This window comes from Vipera berus (genome assembly GCF_964194415.1).
Source record: "Vipera berus genome assembly, chromosome: 3".
In the NCBI taxonomy this organism is placed as follows: domain Eukaryota; kingdom Metazoa; phylum Chordata; class Lepidosauria; order Squamata; family Viperidae; genus Vipera; species Vipera berus.
In genome coordinates this window covers 136,122,088-136,143,180 of record NC_138204.1, presented here as the reverse complement: position 1 = coordinate 136,143,180, position 21,093 = coordinate 136,122,088, and the positions used below count along the sequence as shown (strand labels likewise).

Below are 21,093 nucleotides of genomic sequence, written 5' to 3'. Positions count from 1 at the left end.
CTATTGGTTAGATAGATGGAAAGAAGGTAAATCCCTTCGAGTGGTCCATGTCACACTGTTGTTGCATGAGCTGCACTAGTTGCTGGTTTGTTTCTTGAGTGCTGGTTATCCTCTTTAAAGCCTTTCATGGTATGGGCCCAGGCTATCTGAGGCTATCATGTTTTCTCTGTTTTGAGGACAGCAGAAATTAGTATGATTGTGAATTAGATTCAAATTACATTAGGAGGGATTCCAGGGTGAATAAATTGCTGATGTAGAAGTGCCCTGAGTATAGTTTTTTTAATGTTATATAGAGCTCATCCACACAACTATCTTGCCTAGGCCTGTAGACACACTACATCATCCACTCAGGATATGGAATCCAGTGGAGCCACCATGTTGTTGCTAGCCCACTGCTGAGATTAACCTGAAAATATTTTGTATTATTTTCTGCAGAGGCACTGACATTACCAGCTTCAGCAATGCTGAGGTAAAAAAGAGGTAGGGTTCAGGAGAACACTTTTTCTGTTTGCATTCTTTTCTCCCATCTCAAAGATCAGAGGAAAGTTTGTTATTATTGTTGTGTGGGTGAGCCTTTAATAAACACCACCAAATTCAATGGAATTCTCTTCAAGGTAATTGTTTTTAAGGCTAGAGACCAAAACTTTTTTCTTCATCTGATCCAGTTAGTCTTTTATGTCACAGCACAGAATTGAGGCCCAGATGAAGATTTAATCAGAGAATGTTGAAATTGTTTTACTCTGGACTTTCTCACAGAGTAAATATATAAAATGTGGACACCCATATATGTGTAAACATGGTTACTTTTCATTTCAGTTATCTTAATTCTGGAAAAAAAATAATAATGCTTTGCTGATCTCACTAGGATTAAAGTGTTCTATAACCAGATAGAAAATACACTGAAATATTTTTACATATATTGGTCATTTAAACTGTTTAATTTGCCACCTGGTGTTTAGGATTTCCTGACAATTGTTCCAGTCTCTGGTGGCATTTTGGAGGACCACAATTTGCTAAGGGATTGTATCACAGTGTAGATCTTATCCAATAAAGCTTATGGAACAGATGGAGCTTATAGTTCAATTTTTAAAAAAGCTTGTGGGAGTGAGGCATAAACTGCAAATAGACTAGACTAGACTAGACTAGACTAGACTAGACTAGACTAGACTAGACTAGACTAGACTAGACTAGACTAGACTAGAACAGAACAGAACAGAACAGAACAGAACAGAACAGAATAGAATAGAATAGAATAGAATAGAATAGAATAGAATAGAATAGAATAGAATAGAATAGAATAGAATAGAATAGAATAGAATAGAATAGAATACTTTATTAAACCAAGTGTGGTTAGAACAGAAAGAATTTGTCTATGGTGCAGAAGCTCTCAGTATACATGCAAAACAACAGGGTAATAATAATCATAATAATGATATCAATAAGAGGGGGTAGTAGAGAAAATGAGAAGGACAATAATAATGCTACAGCCATACAACATGAGTGAATATACTTAACATAAAACAGTACTGTGAGGATTAGGTGTTCAGCAGAATGATGGCTCAAGGAAAACAACTGCCCATGTCCAATTGTTTTGGTATGTACTGCCCTATAGTAGTGTTCTGAGGGCAGGAATTGAAACAGATCGATGGGATGGGTTTGTAGTTGTTTTCTTAGTCCTCCTTCTGACCCATGCAATATTCAGATCTTCTATGGAAGGCAGGTTACCTGCATTTGTTTTTTTTGGCAGTCCTAACTATCTGTTTGAATTATGGTGCTGGAGAAGACTCCTGCAAGTCCCTTGGACTGCAAGGCAATCAAACCGGTCAGTCCTAGAGGAGATCAACCCTGACTGCTCTTTAGAAGGCCAGATCCTGAAGCTAAAACTCAAATACTTTGGCCACCTAATGAGGAGGAAGGACTCACTGGAGAAGAGCCTAATGCTGGGAAAGATTGAGGGCAATAGAAGAAGGGGACGACAGAGAATGAGGTGGCTTGATGGAGTCACTGAAACAGTAGGTGTGAGCTTAAATGGACTCCAGAAGATGGTAGAGGACAGGAAGGCCTGGAGGAACATTGTCCATAGGGTCGTGATGGGTTGGACACGACTTCTCAGCTAACAACAACTATCTGTTGGAGTCTGTATCCATCCTGTTTAGTTGCTGTACCAAACCAGACAATTATAGAAGTACAAATGACAGATTCAATAATTCCTCTGTAGTACTGTATCAACAGCTCCTGTGGCAGTCTGAACTTCATAAGTTGACATAGGAATAAGATTCTATGTTATGCCTTTCTGATGATGATTCTAATGTTAGGTGTCCATTTCAAATCCTGGGAGATTATAGAACCCAAAAACTTTAAGGATTCTACTGCTGATAGCGTGCTGTCCAATGTAGTAAGAGGTGGTAGAACAGGAGGGTTCCTCCTAAAATTCACTCTCATCTCTACAGTTTTAAGCTACAAAACCAATTCTCCCAATTTAGCTTTCGATCATCTAAGGTTCTCTATAAATAAGATTAAACTAACAATACTTAATTATATTATTGGAACTAATGTTTGCTTCTTTCACCTTTCATTCTGTTTTACTTCTAAACCTGATGCATTTATTTTTTCCTCAAAGGCATATGATTGAGTCTAATAGCAGGCCAGCTTACAAGTTTGTGTGTATTGTGGCCCACAAGAATAACTTTCTATATACAATATGTATCTGAATATCACAGGGAGCACCTCAAACAGGAAGTTAAATGTTAAGGCCATGCAAGTTCTCAAAATAACTTGGAATGTTCTAGGACTTTGCAGCAGACCAGCATCCCTGCCCAGCTGTTTATAACAGAGCAAACCTGAAAGAAGTCAGTGCTCTAAGGAATCTCCTTCTTAAAACATTGCCTTTCTTCTATAAAGCGTGGGACTCTTCTTCTAAATGATTTCTGAAGCATGCATAGCTCTACTAAATGCAAATTACAGGTAGTCCTTCACTGATGATCACAACTGAGTCCAAAATTTTTCTTACCAAGTGAGACATTTGTTCAATGAGTTTTGTCCCATTTTATGACCTTTCTTGCCACATTTGTGAAGTGAATCATTGTGTAGCTGTTAAGTTAGAAACATTTTGTTCGGTGAATCTGGCTTCTCCACTGACTTTGCTTGTCAGAAGGTTGCAAAAGGGGATCACATGACCCTGGAACACTGCAACCGTCATAAATATGAGTCAGTTGTCAAGCATCTGAATTTTGATCACGTGACCATGGGGATGCTGGAATGGTCCTAAATGTGAAAAAACTGTAAGGAGTCAATTTTTCATTGCTGTTGTAACTTCAGTCACTGAATGAACTGTTGTAAGTCAAGAACAGCCTGTAATTACCTTATCACCTTCAGCCATCTTCTTACTACCCTTTCGATGAAATATTAGGGAAAGCTTTGTTCCTTTAATTTAGTTATTTAGACCATCATTTACTATTTGGTCATTTCTTATTATGTGGATAAGCCTAGCAAGCTCCTGTCCTAAAGACATGTTTAGTCAGGGGTTCGTGGAAAAAAGAAATGTAGGTATTTTTTGTACTTGTTGGCCAATGGCTAGGGATGACATAAATATCTTTTGATTACCAGTTAGTATATTATGTCCATGTATTCATACCATTTAGGATATTGTGAGAAAGCATAATCAAATATTTTATTACCACAGTGAATGGATTCCTTGGATGTAAAACATGCTGAGGGTCTTTATCTCTGGTTTGTAATTACACACTCTGAATTAGTTATTGTAAAGGCAAAGGTCTAACTTTTCTTTGGCTTTTTCCCAGATTGTCATAGTAATGTTCATATGACAAAGCAGCATAGAGAATTTGAATCTGGCTCTGTTGCTTCATTGCATTGCCTTAGGAAATAAGAACTGTTAGCTCTTATTTGTTGAATTAATAAAATTTATCACTGGCAATGGAATTTACTTTCAGTAGATATACCTAGGATTATAGACTTTTTACTGTGTAAAATTGTGCTTCTGGGTACATTTTACTATGATATTTTCCACACAGCTTTGCAACCAAAACCATATTTTTATGTTACATTTTATAGAAAGCCAAATAAGGTTTTTTAAAAAAAATATCAGGCATTTCAACTTGTAACCGATGTCTAAACCAGATAGAGAAAAAGAAACAAAAAGTGAGGGAAGAAAAGGTAAAGAATGGGTAGGAAGAAGTGATGAAATAAACAAGTAGAGCCATAGATAGAGGTAAAAGGACATGTGGAAAAAGAACTGGCAAACCTAGTTTGTTAGAACTTACTTTCGGAGCTTATTTCCAATAGTGATGGAACTTGAACTAGAACTTAAACATTGAAAATTTATGCCTTATTAAGAGTCTGGAATAAATATAAAACAAGGTTTTTTATGAGGTTGCCGCTTTGGGTGTTTCCCTAAGAAACATTTTTTTAGAAAAGAAATGGTGGTGAAGCCAGACTGGTGGACGTATGGTAAAATGTTATCTTTCAATTTTGGTGACCCCACCCTTAAGTCCAACGAAGAATTAGAATCAGAAGGTTACATCTGCCATCGGTTTACATATCTATAAATGAAAGAAAGATTTAAATTAGATTTTAAAAGTCATGTGTTTGACTTCATTAAAAATGAATTGGAAATCCTACTACGTCAGGAATTTCAAACTGCCGGCCCATGGGCTGGATGCGTCACACTAAAACCATGCCCACCCCATTGCTGGCAATGGGAAAAAAGTCACAATACATCGCGACATGTCATGTGACATCCCAAGTTTGACACCTGTGTATTATGTGGTAGTGATGATCATATTATTGCTAATGTTTATAAAGCATTATTAAAAGTGAATTTGGAAAGTGAACATGTAAAACTCTGTATGATTCAGTGGGCAAGGTAATTTGGGTACAATGTGATGCTTGAACAATGGGAAAATATGTGGATGAAAAGCTTAAAATTCACACTAAATTATAATTTAAAAGACAATTTCTACAAGATGATGTATCACTGGTATTTAACACCAGATCTAGAATGTATAAAGGTGTCTCAAATGAATGTTGGAAATGTAAATGTAAAGAGGAGACTTTTTATCATTTATGGTGGACATTTGATAAAGCAAAGAAATATTGGAGTAGGATTCATATTCTAATGCAGAATATTCTTAAAGTGAATATAAAGATTAAACCAGATTTTTTTTTCTTTGGGGTCTAATGGAAAAAGACTTGGAAAAAAAATAGAACTTTGATTTTATACATGGTGATGGCAGCAAGATTGCTCTATGCACAAAAATGGAAGGATGTTTCGATTCCCACCATGGTCAAATGTCTACAAAAGCTGATGGAATTAGCAGAGAGGGCTAAATTAACTGTTTTGATAAAAGAAAAGAATACAAGTACTTTTGTTTCTACTTGGAAACTGCTTCTGGACTTTGTGCTTGTGGTGGGAAAAAAATGATACTATGATTTTGGGTTTTAGTGTCTAGATTGATTTGTTGACATAGAAATGGCTAGTTTATATTATTACAGAAATGTAAAAAGGCGGGACTCAATATTTATGCCTTATTCTACTATAACAGAGGGAGTCAGGAGTCAATGTTTTTTTCCCCCTTCCTCTCCACTCTTCTCTTTTTCCCCTTCCCCTACTGCTGTTCCTTACTATTCACTTTGTATTTTCACATTTTATAAGTGAATTTTTTTAAAAAAAAATAATGTTAAATAATTGTGATCTTCAACATATTCAAAGTGCATTTTCTTCACCACTTCACGGTATCCGTCTCTCCCTCTCTATAAAACAGAGTGATCATATGTCTTGCAATTCAAGATCTGCCCAATAGAAATCCACTTTAAGTCTAGACTGCAACTTTACAATCTTCCCTATTATGGTAAACTGCACTGTATTTCTGTTTATATGACAGTGAACTTTCCAAATTATCATCTCTCAGTATAAATCATTATGTGCATATTTTATGAAAGTTTTGTCCTCTTTTTGGGGTGAATGGTAGGTAGTCATCTTAAAAGAAAACCTATGCATCAGAAACCATAATTTGCTAGACTTCAGCCTTGTGGATTATGCACTAGTAAGGAAAGAAACACAGGAATAATTCTAATACTTTTCCATTTTTAAGTCAGTTAAGCAGTGTTGTTCAGACTTGGCAACTTTAAGATGTATGGATTTCAACTCTCAGAATTCCCTATTCATCATACAGCCTGAAGACTGTGGCTTCTAGAATTGTTAACCAATGAGAAGTTGCCAACTACAGTCTAAATTGCTTTATACCCCTTCAGATTCTGCTTCATGGGATTCATATTTTTGCCTTACAAGAAGAGACTTTGTTGTACTGGCTGATTTCTAACCTTTTAAATAGGAAAGGGGAATCTACAGATCTTCAGAAGTTGCTAAACCACAATTCCAGGCAGCCTTTATGTTTGGCCCTGCTGGCTGTCCTCATTTAAAGACAGCCACAGGTTTTTCTCTTCTTTCTTTAAATAAATGCAATTTTATAAAGGCATAGGATGACCCAAATATTGTTTTAAAATGAACATACCCATTTTTTTTCATATGTTTTATGTGGCACAGCTAGGAACAAGCATTGGAATGCTTTGTTGTTGTTGTTGTTAGCTGCGAAGTCATGTCTGACCCATCACGACCCTATGGACAATGTTTCTCCAGGCCTTCCTGTCCTCTACCATCTTCTGGAGTCCATTTAAGCTCACGCCTACTGCTTCAGTGACTCCATCCAGCCACCTCATTCTCTGTCGTCCCCTTCTTCTATTGCCCTCAATCTTTCCCAGCATTAGGCTTTTTTCCAGTGAGTCCTTCCTTCTCATTAGGTGGCCAAAGTATTTGAGTTTTAGCTTCAGGATCTGGCCTTCTAAAGTGCAGTCAGGGTTGATCTCCTCTAGGACTGACCGGTTTGATCGCCTTGCAGTCCAAGGGACTCGCAGGAGTCTTCTGCAGCACCATAGTTCAAAGGCCTCAATTCTTTGGGGCTCAGCCTTTTTTATGGTCCAGCTTTCACAGTCATACATTGTAATTGGGAACACCATAGCCTTGACTATGTGCACTTTTGTTGACAGGGTGATGTCTCTGCTTTTTAGTGTGCTGTCTAGATTTGCCATGGCTTTCTTCCCCAGGAGCAAACGTCTTTTAATTTCTTGGCTACAGTCCCCATCTGCAGTGATCTTGGAGCCCAGGAAAATAAAATCTGTCACTACCTCCATTTCTTCCCCATCTATTTGCCAGGAGTTGAGAGGGCCGGATGCCATGATCTTGGTTTTCTTAATGTTAAGTTTCAACCCAACTTTTGCACTCTCCTTCTTTACCCGCAACAAGAGGCTCTTTAGTTCTTCTTCACTTTCTGCCATTAGAGTGGTATCATCTGCATATCTTAGGTTGTTGATATTTCTTCCGGCAATCTTAATTCCAACTTTTGATTCATCTAGCCCTGCCTTTCTCATGATGTGCTCTGCATGTAAGCTAAATAGGCAGGGAGACAGTATACAGCCTTGCCGGACTCCTTTCCCAATTTTGAACCAATCAGTGGTTCCGTGTCCAGTTCTCACTGTTGCTTCTTGGCCCACATATAGGTTTTTCAAGAGACAAATAAGATGGTCTGGTACGCCCATCTCTTTAAGAACTTGCCAGAGTTTGTTATGATCCACACAATCAAAGGCTTTAGCATAGTCAATGAAGCAGAAGTAGATGTTTTTCTGGAACTCTCTAGCTTTCTCCATGATCCAGTGTATGTTGGCAATTTGATCTCTAGTTCCTCTGCCTCTTCAAAATCTTGCCTGTACTTCTGGTAGTTCTCGATCCACATATTGCTGGAGTCTAGCTTGTAGGATTTTAAGCATAACTTTACTAGCGTGAGAAATGAGTGCAATGATGCGATTGTTTGAACATTCTTTGGCACTGCCTTTCTTTGGAATTGGAATGTAAACTGATCTTTTCCAATCCTGTGGCCACTGTTGAGTTTTCCAAATTTGCTGGCAAATTGAGTGTAGCAGTTTTACTGCATCATCTTTTAAGATTTTGAATAGCTCACCTGGAATACTGTCACCTCCACTAGCTTTGTTGTTGCTCAGCTTTTCTAAGGCCCACTTCACTTCACATTCTAGGATGTCTGGCTCGAGGTCAGTGACCACCTCATTGTGATTATCAGGGACGTTAAGCTCATTCTTGTATAGTTCTTCTGTGTAATTTTGCCACCTCTTCTTAATCTCTTCTGCCTCTGTTAGGTCCCTTCCATTTTGGTCCTTTATCATGCCCATTTTTGCATTAAACGTTCCCTTCATCTCTCCAATTTTCTTGAAAAGATCTCTGGTCCTCCCTATTTTATTGTTTTCTTCTATTTCTTTGCACTGTTCATTTAAGAAGCGATTCTTATCTCTTCTAGCTATTCTCTGGAATTCTGTATTCAATTGGGTGTATCTTTCTTTTTCTCCCTTGCCTTTCACTTCCCTCCTTTCCTCTTTTATTTGCAAAGCTTCCTCAGACAGCCATTTTGCTTTCTTGCATCTCTTTTTCTTTGGGATGGTTTTAGTTGCTACCTCTTGTACAATGTTGCAAACCTCTGTCCATAGTTCTTCAGGCACTCTGTCTATCAGATCTAATTCCTTAAATCTGTTTGTCACCTCTACTGTATATTCAACAGGGATATGATTTAATTCATACCTGGGTGGCCTAGTGCTTTCCCCTACTTTCTTCAGTTTAAGCCTAAACTTTGCAATGAGAAGCTCATGGTCTGAGCCACAGTCAGCTCCTGGTCTTGTTTTTACTGACTGTATAGAGGTTCTCCATCTTTGGCTGCAGAGCATATAGTCAATCTGATTTCTGTGTTGACTGTCTGGTGATGTCCATGTGTAGAGCTGTCTCTTGGGTTGTTGGAAAAGAGTGTTTGCTATGAGCATCGTATTCTCTTGACAAAATTCTATCAGCCTGTGCCCTGCTTCATTTTGTACTCCAAGGCCAAACTCACCTGTTGGAATGCTTATTGTAAGACAAATAAATGATTTTTAGGATTTGAAGTAATTTTTTTCTGGGTGAAATTTGGTGGGGGTGGCAATGTTGTGTGAATTTGGTGTGTAATGCCATCCTACCACTAGGTTGAATAAAGTGAGATTTAATGCAAAATGACTATTTTAAAATGGTTGTTATTAGTTTGTTGCAGTGGAAGAATGCTAGACAAACATTTCCTGAATCACGACCTATAAAGAAAAAAAAGGAGAAATACAGAATAAAATACTGTTTACAAGTGTCTCTTCCACACTCTTCCAGAAGGGTATGGCAGGACTCTGATGACAGGAGAAGATAATAAAAAAATAGATTTTTAATTTTAATTGCTTAATTCTGCCACAGTAATCTATGTTTAGAAAACTTGGCATGTGTGAGTGCATATGTCTGTGTGGGAAGGAGAGGTCTGTACCTAAATGTTACAGCTTTTAAAAAGAGTAAATATCTGCTGCTGTATATGTTTATCTCATTAGTGCAAATAAAGAATACAACTACTTACAGATAATAATATGAAATTTAATGTGTGTTTGTGTGTATGGATATTTCAGTGCACTATTTTTAAATGGTTTCCTAAACCTATAGGTGTTTATAAGTTTTGTAAGTTTTGTTTATTTTGAAACACATTATTTTATGAAGATAATTTTTTTTAAAAAAAACCTTCCAACTCAGTAACATGCATTAACTTTTTCTATCAAAACTGAGAAAAAGAAAGATGGTGTTTATAAAAGGTGACCACTTGTATTTCATTGTTACAAGCCAATGAGTTGATCATACATGTTTACCCATGTCAGGGTGTGACAGGCAAGAACACTGAGGTTTTCCCACCTGTGCATGTCAATTTGCAGAACCAGAAAGAGTAATCAAATGGGAAAATATAGATGGATAGGAGATCAGATAATAGGTTCTCCATGCAGCGAGAAAAAAAGCAAATGAGCGATAAAGCTGCTGGGAGAAAGGTGAGCCACTTCATAATAAAATAATAAACTGTTTTCTCAGTAATTCATTCTTCCCCTTCGCTCCTTGTTCTGCGAGGATACACACTGGCTATAATCATTCTTCTTCTTGTTGTTGTTAGTTGCGAAGTCGTGTCCGACCCATTGCGACCACATGGATAACGTTCCTCCAGACCTTCCTGTCCTTTACCATCTTCTGGAGTCCATTTAAGCTCACGCCTACTGCTTCAGTGACTCCATCCAGCCACCTCATTCTCTGTCGTCCCCTTCTTCTATTGCCCTCAATCTTTCCCAGCATTAGGCTCTTCTCCAGTGAGTCCTTCCTTCTCATTAGGTGGCCAAAGTATTTGAGTTTCAACTTCAGGATCTGGCCTTCTAAAGAGCAGTCAGGGTTGATCTCCTCTAAGACCAGTTTGAACGCCTTGCAGTCCAAGGGACTTGCAGGAGTCTCCTCCATCACCATAGTTCAAAGGCCTCAATTCTTTGGCGCTCAGGCTTTCTTATGGTCCAACGTTCGGCTGTAATCATATGGCATACTAAATCTTGACCTATCTGGAACCAGCTTGCTCACCCCAACAGATTTTCTCTCTCTCTCTGGTGTTTGTTTTCTTCTTCAGATTAAATACAACTTGTAGTATTGTTGAGATTTGTCTGACTATGGTGAACCTGTACTTCCAGTGGAACCAAGAGGTGTCGGATAGCACATAGGGTGTTATATGATTAACCATGCAGATTAAGATGAAACTCAGCTGATATACAAGGCTGAGCAAACAGGACTAATTCCTGGGTTAAATTATGACATTGAAAAGGTGGCTTGGCAATGGAGACGATCAAGGTGGGTTGAGAAAAATTACATCATGCTTTATCCAGCATGCAATTTTCAAGGATTCCTATTGGAACACCAGACAACTGTAGGAATAAGAAGCTGATTGTCTATGGATAAAAGTACATGTGGGAGAGCATGTAGCATTTTCCTAAGTTTGAGGGGTCCTTGGTGCTCACTCAGCTTGGTTGTTTTCTTACAGATGTTTCATTATCCAAACTAGGTAACATCATCAGTGCTAGTCAGGAGTGGGGTTTGCTTTCAGTTTGTATTCTAGGATTTATCGTTTTGAACATGATGTGTGGTCAACTGGTAAAGTGGTAAAGTGACCACAGGGGCACTTTACATAAAGGTTGTGTTGCTGTAAATCTGGACTGTCCACAGTTTCTCGTACTTCAAGGAGCAGCTGTGTTTTGTCTTTCAGTTCCATAACACAGCAATAATAATAATAAAAAAATCCCATTTCAGATCAAATTACTTATAAACATGCATGGTCTCACTCATATGCACTGTCATACAGGTTCCTATCCACCAATGCATTAGCATCTTACAGTGATTATTATATTAGCATATTCACATCTGCTTGCCTTTTACAAACACAGCATGCATTACACAGGAGAACATAGGAAACAGCTTGATGCTGGGTGAGATCATTTCTTTATCTAGTCCATTATAAGGACTGCCAGTAATTCTCCTGGGTTTTTTCCAAATATTTCCCAGTTGCATCTAAGCATTTTTAATGATAAACATGGGAATATATTTAAAAAATGTTTCTATTGAACTTAGAATATGTTGCATGTAATAAAATTCTTCTGCCACTGATATATGGGCCTCAAAATGGGGACCATGTTAGATTCATGGACAGCAGATTCACTTGCAATTTCTAATCTAACAGGATAACTTGCATGTTTATATTTCTTCATGAAACAAAAATTAAATGTTGTGGCATCAAGACACTCTGACATGTATTGGCCAGGCATGAACAAGCAGACTGAACCATAGCAAATTGTCAACATGCCAGTTGCTTCAAGACAGCAATATGAGAGAATCTATGCTTTCTCATGAAATTCATGAAATTCAATGCAATTCATACAATCCTAGGCTGCATTAATAAATTCTTCTGTTGTTAGCGGTAGAATCATGATCATATAAAGTATTAGTATCACTTTACAAAGCCTTAGTAAGAACACATCCAGCTTTGGTCACTGCAATATAAAAAAAAGCATGTTGAGGTTCTGGAAAGAGTGCAGAGAGGAGCAAAAAAGATGGTTAGAGGGCTGGAGACTAAAACATATGAAGAATGGTTACAAGAATTGAGTATGTCTAGTCCAGGGGTCAGCAACCTGAAATAGTGAAAGAGCCACTCGGAACCGGTTCCCTCACAAAAGGAAAAACTGGGAGCCGCAAAAAATATGTGCACATGCGCAGAACAGGGTTTGACTGAAGAGTGGAGCCAAGGCAAGATATGCACCTACCTTGCATATTTGAATTGATTGGTTGAACTTTTTTAGTCCCACTTTTTTTTTTTTTGGACTGCACACGGCAGAGGACTGGGAGCCGCAGGAGACGGCTGCAAGAGCCGCATGCGGCTCCGGAGCCGCGGGTTGCAGACCTGTGATCTAGTCTAGTGAAAAGAAGGACTAGAGAGACACAATAACAGTCTTTCACAAAGATGAGGGGCTCAAATTATTTTCCAAAACACCAGAGGGCAAGACAAGAAACAATATCCTTCCTTCCTTCCTTCCTTCCTTCCTTCCTTCCTTCCTTCCTTCCTTCCTTCCTTCCTTCCTTTCGATAAACATATTTATAAAAGCCAAGATATTTATAAGACTATTATAGATTGCACAACAGATAAAACTATGTTTCATACTTAGATTTTAAAAATGTCTGTATTTTTTCATGAATTAATTATACTGGCCTGGCTGATTAATCCCTACTGCTTTTTTCCTGAATTTCAGAATAGTCAGTGGAACACCCAAAGCAACATTTTTTATTCTGTCTTAATCCATACTTGCATGACCTCATGACAGAAGATAATGGATTACAATCACTTCAACAGAGTAGTTGATATTAAATATGAGAATACTGGAGGAGTCCTACATTTTCTAGTCTCTCATGTGGAAATGTTATGCAAATTATTTGTAAATATGAAAGTCTCAGGAGCAAGACTGGCTCCTGTTGCAAAGGTATCCTCAATAATTTATGACTTTAAAAGTTTAATTGAGTTATAAGTTGTTTCTGCAAACCTTGGGACTCAGAAATGGATAGAGCACCATCTTGTGGGGATAAATATGCACTTCCATCATTTTAGTAGGAAAAGTAAACCATGTAAACTATTCTCTTACATCCTTATCATCTCAAATTCCAAATATAATTTAAGCACATGAAATTAAAAGTGACCTTATGTTATTATTGTAGTTCCTATCTATAAATGTTTGTTCTGTGTTGGAGATTTTTTCAAATGCCTTCTGTATTACACAGATTCTGTGGGAATTCTTTAAATATTGGCCTTTTCCAGGCCACTCACAGAAAGACAGAAGTCCAGGGCTGTGTGAAGAAAGCAGATGCAACTGCTACTCCTTGTGTATGTACAATACATGTCTTAAAGCCAAGCAGCTGTGGCAACTTTGCCATAGGTATGAAACAGACTGCCAGTGTCTTCCATGCAGCAAAGCACCTCTAAGGTACCAATCCTGTGTAACAGCAGGTAAACTGGGTCAACTCTCAGGCAAGAATGGAAAGCAAGGGTTATTTAGTCATTCTATGAAAAATAACACAGTAGAAAATTGGCGAGTTTTTCAAATCACTCCTGACAACAAAATTATCACAGTCTAGATGTGCTTTTGACATGATTCCCTCCCTCCATTTTTAAAAGTAGAGGAAAGACAGATTAACTGAGGGATGCAATAAGGTATATATCCTGTATATGCATTTTGGGAAATATCCTAGAGACATTAACAAGCAGGCATATACATAGAATGAAGGCTACTGCTAAGCTTGTAAGCCGCCCTGAGTCTTCGGAGAAGGGCGGGATATAAATGTAATAAAAATAAAATAAATAAAATTATAGAGAATAGAATATTCCTATTTTCTGAGCTATTTACACAACGGGAAGAGGAGTTTCAAAACATGTTGAAAAACAAGCAAAAGCACTGCTTTGCTACTAATTACAGCAGCCATGTCTTCTGCATGAATAGCTTACTAAACTAGATCTTTTCTTTCATCCCCTTGTCTTTTATGTCTCCCCTCCGTTTTTCTTTCCTCTCCTTTTAATCTTACTCCATTGTGTTATCTGTCCTTTTTTTAGTGCTGTTTCTGTTGTGAAAGTGTTCATGTCTGTACTGTAGTGCATTTTTGTTTGTGAGAGCACAGGAAAATCCATAAGAAGCTGAAGGAAATTGGCAAAACGTGTGGCGATGTCATAATGCAATCTCTACTCAATATATACTTTAATGTGTCACTTTCAAGCAATTAAAAAGGGGATAAAGTTTGTATCATGGCATTACAATTGACCATTTGCCCCTCTTCTCATTTCCCAGACACCCCTATGAGAAACAAATAAATATAGAGATAGGGAGGAGGGGAAAGGAGAAAGAGAAAAAAGAGAGAATTAAAGGAATTAATTAACCATGGTAGCTTACTTTGCAGCAATGAATTTAAATACTGGTTATAAATCAGTGAATATTCTCCTTGGCCATGCCTTTTCAGGGTTGGGTGGGGAGTTTTTGCATGCATGCATGCATGCACACACACACTCACACATGGTGGCTCTTCTCACATAGCGCATGTGACCTCATTCAGTAAAAACACACACATACAAAAAATGCAATCATACAATGAAAACAATTGAAACAAATACAAACTATAGCAACCATTAAAAGATCTCTGAAAGAATAATTCAACTTACTAAAAATAAAGCCATCTAGCAGGATTCTCCCCCATCATTATTAGGTCCCCAAGCAAATAACAAAGCCAAGTCCTCAGGCTCTTGTTTTAAGGCCAAAAGAGTAGAGGCCAATCTCACTTCTGGTAGAATGATATTCCAAAGGGCACCATTCTCATTTAAAATAGAAGCATAAACAAACATGGACAACAACACAAACTAGAAATGGTTGACTCAGCCTTCCATCCTTCCTATGTTGGTAAAATAAGGACCCATGTTGTTGGAGGCAATATGAAAAATAATGCTTACGTTGTAAACTCCCAGAGAGTGCTGTAAAGCACTAATGGGTGGTATATAAGTCTAAATGCTAGTACTATTGCTATCATTAAAAAGAAAGAAAAAACATTTTTTTTAAAAAAAAAAAAGTATTGTCAAAAGCATCCAAAGGCCAGCCTGGAGATTAATGATAATAATAATAACAATAATTTGTAGTCAGAAAGCTCCATACACATGAAGTTAAAGCATTCTTTGTATACATAATAGTTGACCGCAGATGATAGCATTTAGATGCAAAACTAATTTGTGCTTTACTTTAAGAAATTGTTTCCTTTGATAAATATGCAGTAGTGTAGCGTTTTGGACTATGGCAGAATTTCAATTGACTATGTTTTATTTACTAATTCAAGACTTGTGATACAATTTATTTCCTGGGAAAATTAATGGATTAAAAAGACATTTGAAAGTTACTTTATATACATATATATTTCAACCACTTAGAAGCAACCTGGAAAAGGCAATCTTGGCAATGGTCATTAGGTATCCCAAGCTGAGCACATAAGTACAAAATTGGGTTTTATCCAGATTCTATGGAAACTGCAAAACACATTTTTCTAGTGGCTGTCTGCAGATGAAACATTCAGTGTGACCATGGGATATTTTGGGAACATGTTCTTCTCTGAACAAGACATTTCAGTGCTCAGAATTTATAATATAACTGAAACAGTCAAGGCCTAGATCTTTTGGTGATGAACATTAAATGGCTGATTTATAGTGGTTAGCTTTTCTTCCCTGTTATGGGACACATTTTTGCTCTTGTGTGAAAAATCCATAGTTTCTTTTTCTGTAATTGCTGTGAAGTTATGAGATATACTGCATATTTATTACCCTTTCATTAACCAAGTGTCCTAGAAGACGGCCTTGGTTGCTATTTGATTTCTGTATCTTAAAGTAGCACTAAACCTATGTTTGAATCCAATGTTAAGCATTTGATAGAAACTATGATATAGCACTAAGGGACGCGGTGGCTCAGTGGGTTAAGACGCTGAGCTTGTCGATCAGAAGGTCGGCAGTTTGGCGGGTCGAATCCCGAGTGCCGCGTAGCAGAGTGAGCGCCTGCTACTCGTCCCAGCTTCTGCCAACCTAGCAGTTCGAAAGCATGTAAAAATGCAAGTAGAAAAATAGGGACCACTACGGTGGGAAGGTAACAGCGTTCCGTGCGCCTTTGGCGTCCAGTCATGCCGGCCACATGACCACGGAGACGTCCTCGGACAAGCGCTGGCTCTTCGGCTTTGAAATGGAGATGAGCACCGGCCCCTAGAGTCGGAAACGACTAGCACGCATGTGCGGGGGAACCTTTACCTTTACCTTTACCTTTATGATATAGCAGCAATGCACATATGAAAAGAATGGGGCATTGATTATAAGATATTGACATTTTTATATACCTCTATTTAAGGTCTACTTAACCACTATTTTATTACAGTATGTCTTGCCATATTATCAGAAAGGAATGTCAACTTTTCCTTTCCTAAAACAGAAGCTGTGCATTTTCCAAAATTATCATAAATCAGACACCTCCAAAGTGCCTCTGTCCAAATAGTAAATAATCAGAGAATTTATTTCAAAAACAGCTCGGACTTATAGAAATAATACATTCAGATAACTGACTAACGTGTGGGGATAGGATTTTTTTTCTTACTTACCAAAGCATCAACTTTTTCTGTTTGACCACCCAAAAGAATCTTGCTCCTGTTAAAATTTTATTTGCTGTATCGAAGAAAGTATTAGAGTAGATTGTTCTCTGTTCTTTGGTTACACAGCATCAGTTCTATTTGCAGGAATATTAAGACGGTATATTGGATTTTTGAGATAGTGGATTTAGAGAGCTTTTGCTGTTGTTCTGTTCAAATATTGCTTCTGGAAGTTATTTCAGACCTGAATAGTTAACATTTTAGTTTCACTAACAGTGTCATTCCCCCAGAGTTCTTACATGTTATTATTGGTCAGCACCAACATCACAACTGAAAGCTTTGCTTCTAGCAGAATTGCCCCACAGGGCATTTTATGACAAGATTAAAGTGACAAGGAATAGTTGTTTGAGGATTATGCATCTACAATCTTCTTCATGGAGATGGGGGTTTTCTACTTTCTACTTTTTGGATTCCTTGACATACTCCGAATTACTAAGTTAATCAGCACAGTCAATTGATGCCTGGCTACAAGCTCCAAGGTTTAGTTTTAAATGTTATTTCTCTCCGGATTTATGGGCTTGGATATTCCTTCTCTCCTTATAGCTTGGGGAAAAGAGCATATTTTCTTTCTTTCTTTCTTTCTTTCTTTCTTTCTTTCTTTCTTTCTTTCTTTCTTTCTTTCTTTCTTTCTTTCTTTCTTTCTTTCTTTCTTTCTTTCTTTCTTTCTTCTTTCTTTCTTCTTTCTTTCTTTCTTTCTTTCTTTCTTTCTTTCTTTCTTTCTTTCTTTCTTTCTTTCTTTCTTTCTTTCTTTCTTTCTTTCTTTCTTTCTGCCTGCCTGCCTGCCTGCCTGCCTGCCTGCCTGCCAGCCTGCCATTTTACTTCTATACTCAAATGACTGCATTATGGAAATAAGTACCAATGATTCATAACTGCAATATTTGGGTATGCCCAACCAACATGTTTAACACTACAAACAAATGCAAATAAGAGAAATCCAGATCTGTTGAAACCTTAGCTAGAGTAAATGAAATCTGGGAGGCCGTCCGACTTCATATCCCTTCCCTATCAGATCTATCTCAATTTATTTCAAATAACATTCATGACAATATTTTTTAAAAAAACCTTGCTTCTTGTGCCTGCTCTAATTAAATGCATCTAATTCTTCCTGACAGATTCATAGTCTGGGCTAGGCTCCCTTGCCAAATAATGTAATGGTTGATTTCCACAGGACTGTGCTGTGAGGAAGCAATCCATATTCCTACTCAACATAACGAGCAGAAGGGTTCCCACCCCTGACCTCCTGCCAAATACGGTAGTGTAGTTTTACCATGTTGTGACTTTCATCTGTTTATTTATGTCAAAAATTGATATGACCATCCAACTCGAACAATGAGACCCTGAGTAGCTGACAAACAACAGCCAAGCTAAAACTATAACAGTGGCAATAATAATCATTAACACAGAATTTCATTTCACTTTCTTCCTTTCTTCCAAGGGCAACTTGGAAGCATTTGGGGGAATAATCATGTTTTTAAAGCCTTCCTAAAGACTGACAAAGTCAGGGCTGATTGATCATTAGAGAGAGAGATCATTCACAAGGCTGCCACCACTATGAAGAAGAAACATTGTCTGGATCCAACAGGCACCAACCTACTAGAGCCACCTAAATGAGCCTTTGTCTTAGTGGTTATATATGTGCATTCCTATGTATGTACATACTTACCTATCACAATTTTCCCTTTGAAGATGATTGTAAAAAAAAAAGAGAGAGTGAGAAGTAATGACCAAAAGAAAAGCAGAGATAAAAAAATACATGAATCTAAATCTAGTATATATCTCTGTATCCTCCTCTCCTGGCAAACTTTTCTGGCTTCTTCTATATCCATAATTGATTCATATATTGCCTTTTGTTTTCCAGATCTTGCAGATCTTATCCATCCAACACAATTTTCCTAATCTTTTCTTTCCTCATTCTTTCTACGCACTCTGTGAAACAATATATAGATAAAGGTAAAGGTTCCCCTGCACGTGCGTGCTAGTCGTTTCTGACTCTAGGGGCCAGTGCTCATCTCCGTTTCAAAGCCGAAAAGCCAGCGCTTGTCCGAGGACGTCTCCGTGGTCATGTGGCCGGCATGACTAGACGCCAAAGGCGCACAGAACGCTGTTACCTTCCCACCGTAGTGGTCCCTATTTTTCTACTTGCATTTTTACGTGCTTTCAAACTGCTAGGTTGGCAGAAGCTGGGACAAGTAACAGGCGCTCACTCTGTTACGCGGCACTCGGGATTCGACCCACCAAACTGCCGACCTTCTGATCGACAAGCTCAGTGTCCTAACCCACTGAGCCACCACGTCCCTATAATATATAGATAGTCCCTGCTTAATGTCCATTGGTGCAATGAATGTTCAAACTGAATTGCAGTGTCCTCCATGATCATGTGATAAAAGTTCAAATCAGCCTGCATTGAGGACTGCTTCCTCTACCATGTCTATCACATACCCAGCTGATCTTTATGGTCATCGCCAGTTATCCTCCACTGGGCTCACTATCTTGACTAGACGTAAGGAGGTGCTATGATTCTGGGATTTCTTGCTGAACTGAAGTTCTAGGCCTTTTGCCCCATCAGAGAAATGGGGCTGCTTGCACCCTCAGGCAGCCTCTTCCCCATCCTGCAGCAGCCACACTCAGTCCCATTGTACCTTACTGGCCACTTGCGCACCCTACATACCTTTTTCAAATCCTGCTATATTCATGTGTCATCTTGCCAGAAACCCAAACAGGCTTGTGAACTTTCCCTCTCCAGACAGCAGCTGCTTGCCAGCTAGCCTGCAAACCACCTGAGACTTGCAACTTCCTCTTGTTTTTCCCTTTGGCTTTGTTCATCAGATGCCAACTGGAAGTAGCAAGGTGGCCCCCGCTTAATGACCCATGATCTTGCACTTAATAATGGCAATGGGGATTGCAGGGTTTGCTAAGTGATGCAGTGATGTGACACTGTGTTGCTTCACAAAAAAAAATTCCAGGGCCAATTAACATAGTTAACCAAGGACTACATGTATTTTTATCTTCCAGTCATAAATGTTTAAAAACTGGCTTTGATGGCTCCACTGCTGCTACTGCTACTGAAGAGCTGACTGCACAGTAGGTGGCCAATCTACTGGCCTGTGAGCTAATACAACTAAAAATACTCATATGTTCATGCAAAGCAAGCATTCAGGAAACACAGAAAATTCAGATACTAAGATGAGCATCCTTTTAGCTAGCCATGTGTATTTGTGTTTGGTCTTTTCAGCTAGTATCTGCATTGATAAATGGTATGACCCAGACACCTAAAAGCCACTTTTCAAGTGAAGAGTGTTATTTCTAAACTCCCAGTGAGATGCAATAGTTCAGAAGAAGGAAAAAATGAGATTAAAAAGTAGAGTGGAAGCTTTGCTTAGATGAAAACTCACATGCTCTGGTAAGCCTGCAATCCAGTTTATTGATGCTGAGCATATCTGGCAACAGTAGTGAGCACAGACTTTTATCCTGAGATCAAAAACCATTTCCATTCCCCTTTTCCCCAAAGATTTAAATGGAGCCAGGTTGTTTTATCCATCACTTGTTTGATTGTACTCAGTTTGAAGGATACATTTGTGCCTATGCCTGGAAGAATTTGTTCCTAAATGTCTTATGGGGTACAATTTTGCCTTCCTACAAATATCTCTTCAAAATTCTGTTTCCCCTTGTAATCTCTAGTTTTTTTTGTCATTTTGTCAACTAAAACAAAATCTACATATCAGGAACTAACTATTTGAGTGTTGCCTTCTTGACTTTTCTCCTTGTTCTGCTTTTCTGTTTTGGCTTTCCTCCTTCAAACTTAGAAATTGTCCTTTTGACCAAGGATGAAGATCAGGAAGAAGAGGAGAAGGAGAAAGAGGAGGAATAGAGTATGAGGAAGATGATGCTTAGCTTTGCTTCTTTTCATGGGTCATTGTTAAAGCACATTGAATCTTGGCACTTCTTCAAAGCTCTGGTGAGCCCTTATCAATTTGTGTCTAAAGAACTCATGAAACTATTAAGCTCAAAGTCCAAAATTACCCCTTTACTCCAATGTGTTGGGGAATCAATTTTCAGCACCACTAGCATTTGTTACATTTGAAATTGTCATTGCAAGGTAAAGTTCAAGAAGCAGATGAAAAGTAGACCATGGCTGCAGTTGTCTTTTTCTTTATACCCAGCAATGTCTTCAGGACATTTGTGTCAAAACAGGTGGAAAGGTGGAAGTAGGGTCATGATCCAAGCTCTGGCTCTTTGAATTTGTGTTCAATGTTGATGCATACATAGAAGGGCAGGGCTTGGATTTCAATGCCACATCAATCTGCTTGTGTAAATATGTATCTCACTCCTGAGACTTTATAAAAACAAATGACAGAATCCTGGAATTTGACAGAAGTGTACATAATATAAATAACAGAATAGATGCC

General features: G+C 38.2%; 1 long non-coding RNA gene across 1 annotated transcript in view; it reads left to right on the top strand.

Annotated features, from left to right (window-relative positions):
• The window catches only part of LOC308664806, a 132,232-nt gene extending 111,606 nt beyond the window's left edge, over positions 1-20,626 (top strand). The window contains exon 4 of the long non-coding RNA XR_014025748.1: positions 20,491-20,626. This is a non-coding gene — a long non-coding RNA (uncharacterized lncRNA). The remainder of the gene's footprint in view (positions 1-20,490) is intronic.
• The last annotated feature ends 467 nt before the right edge of the window (positions 20,627-21,093 follow it).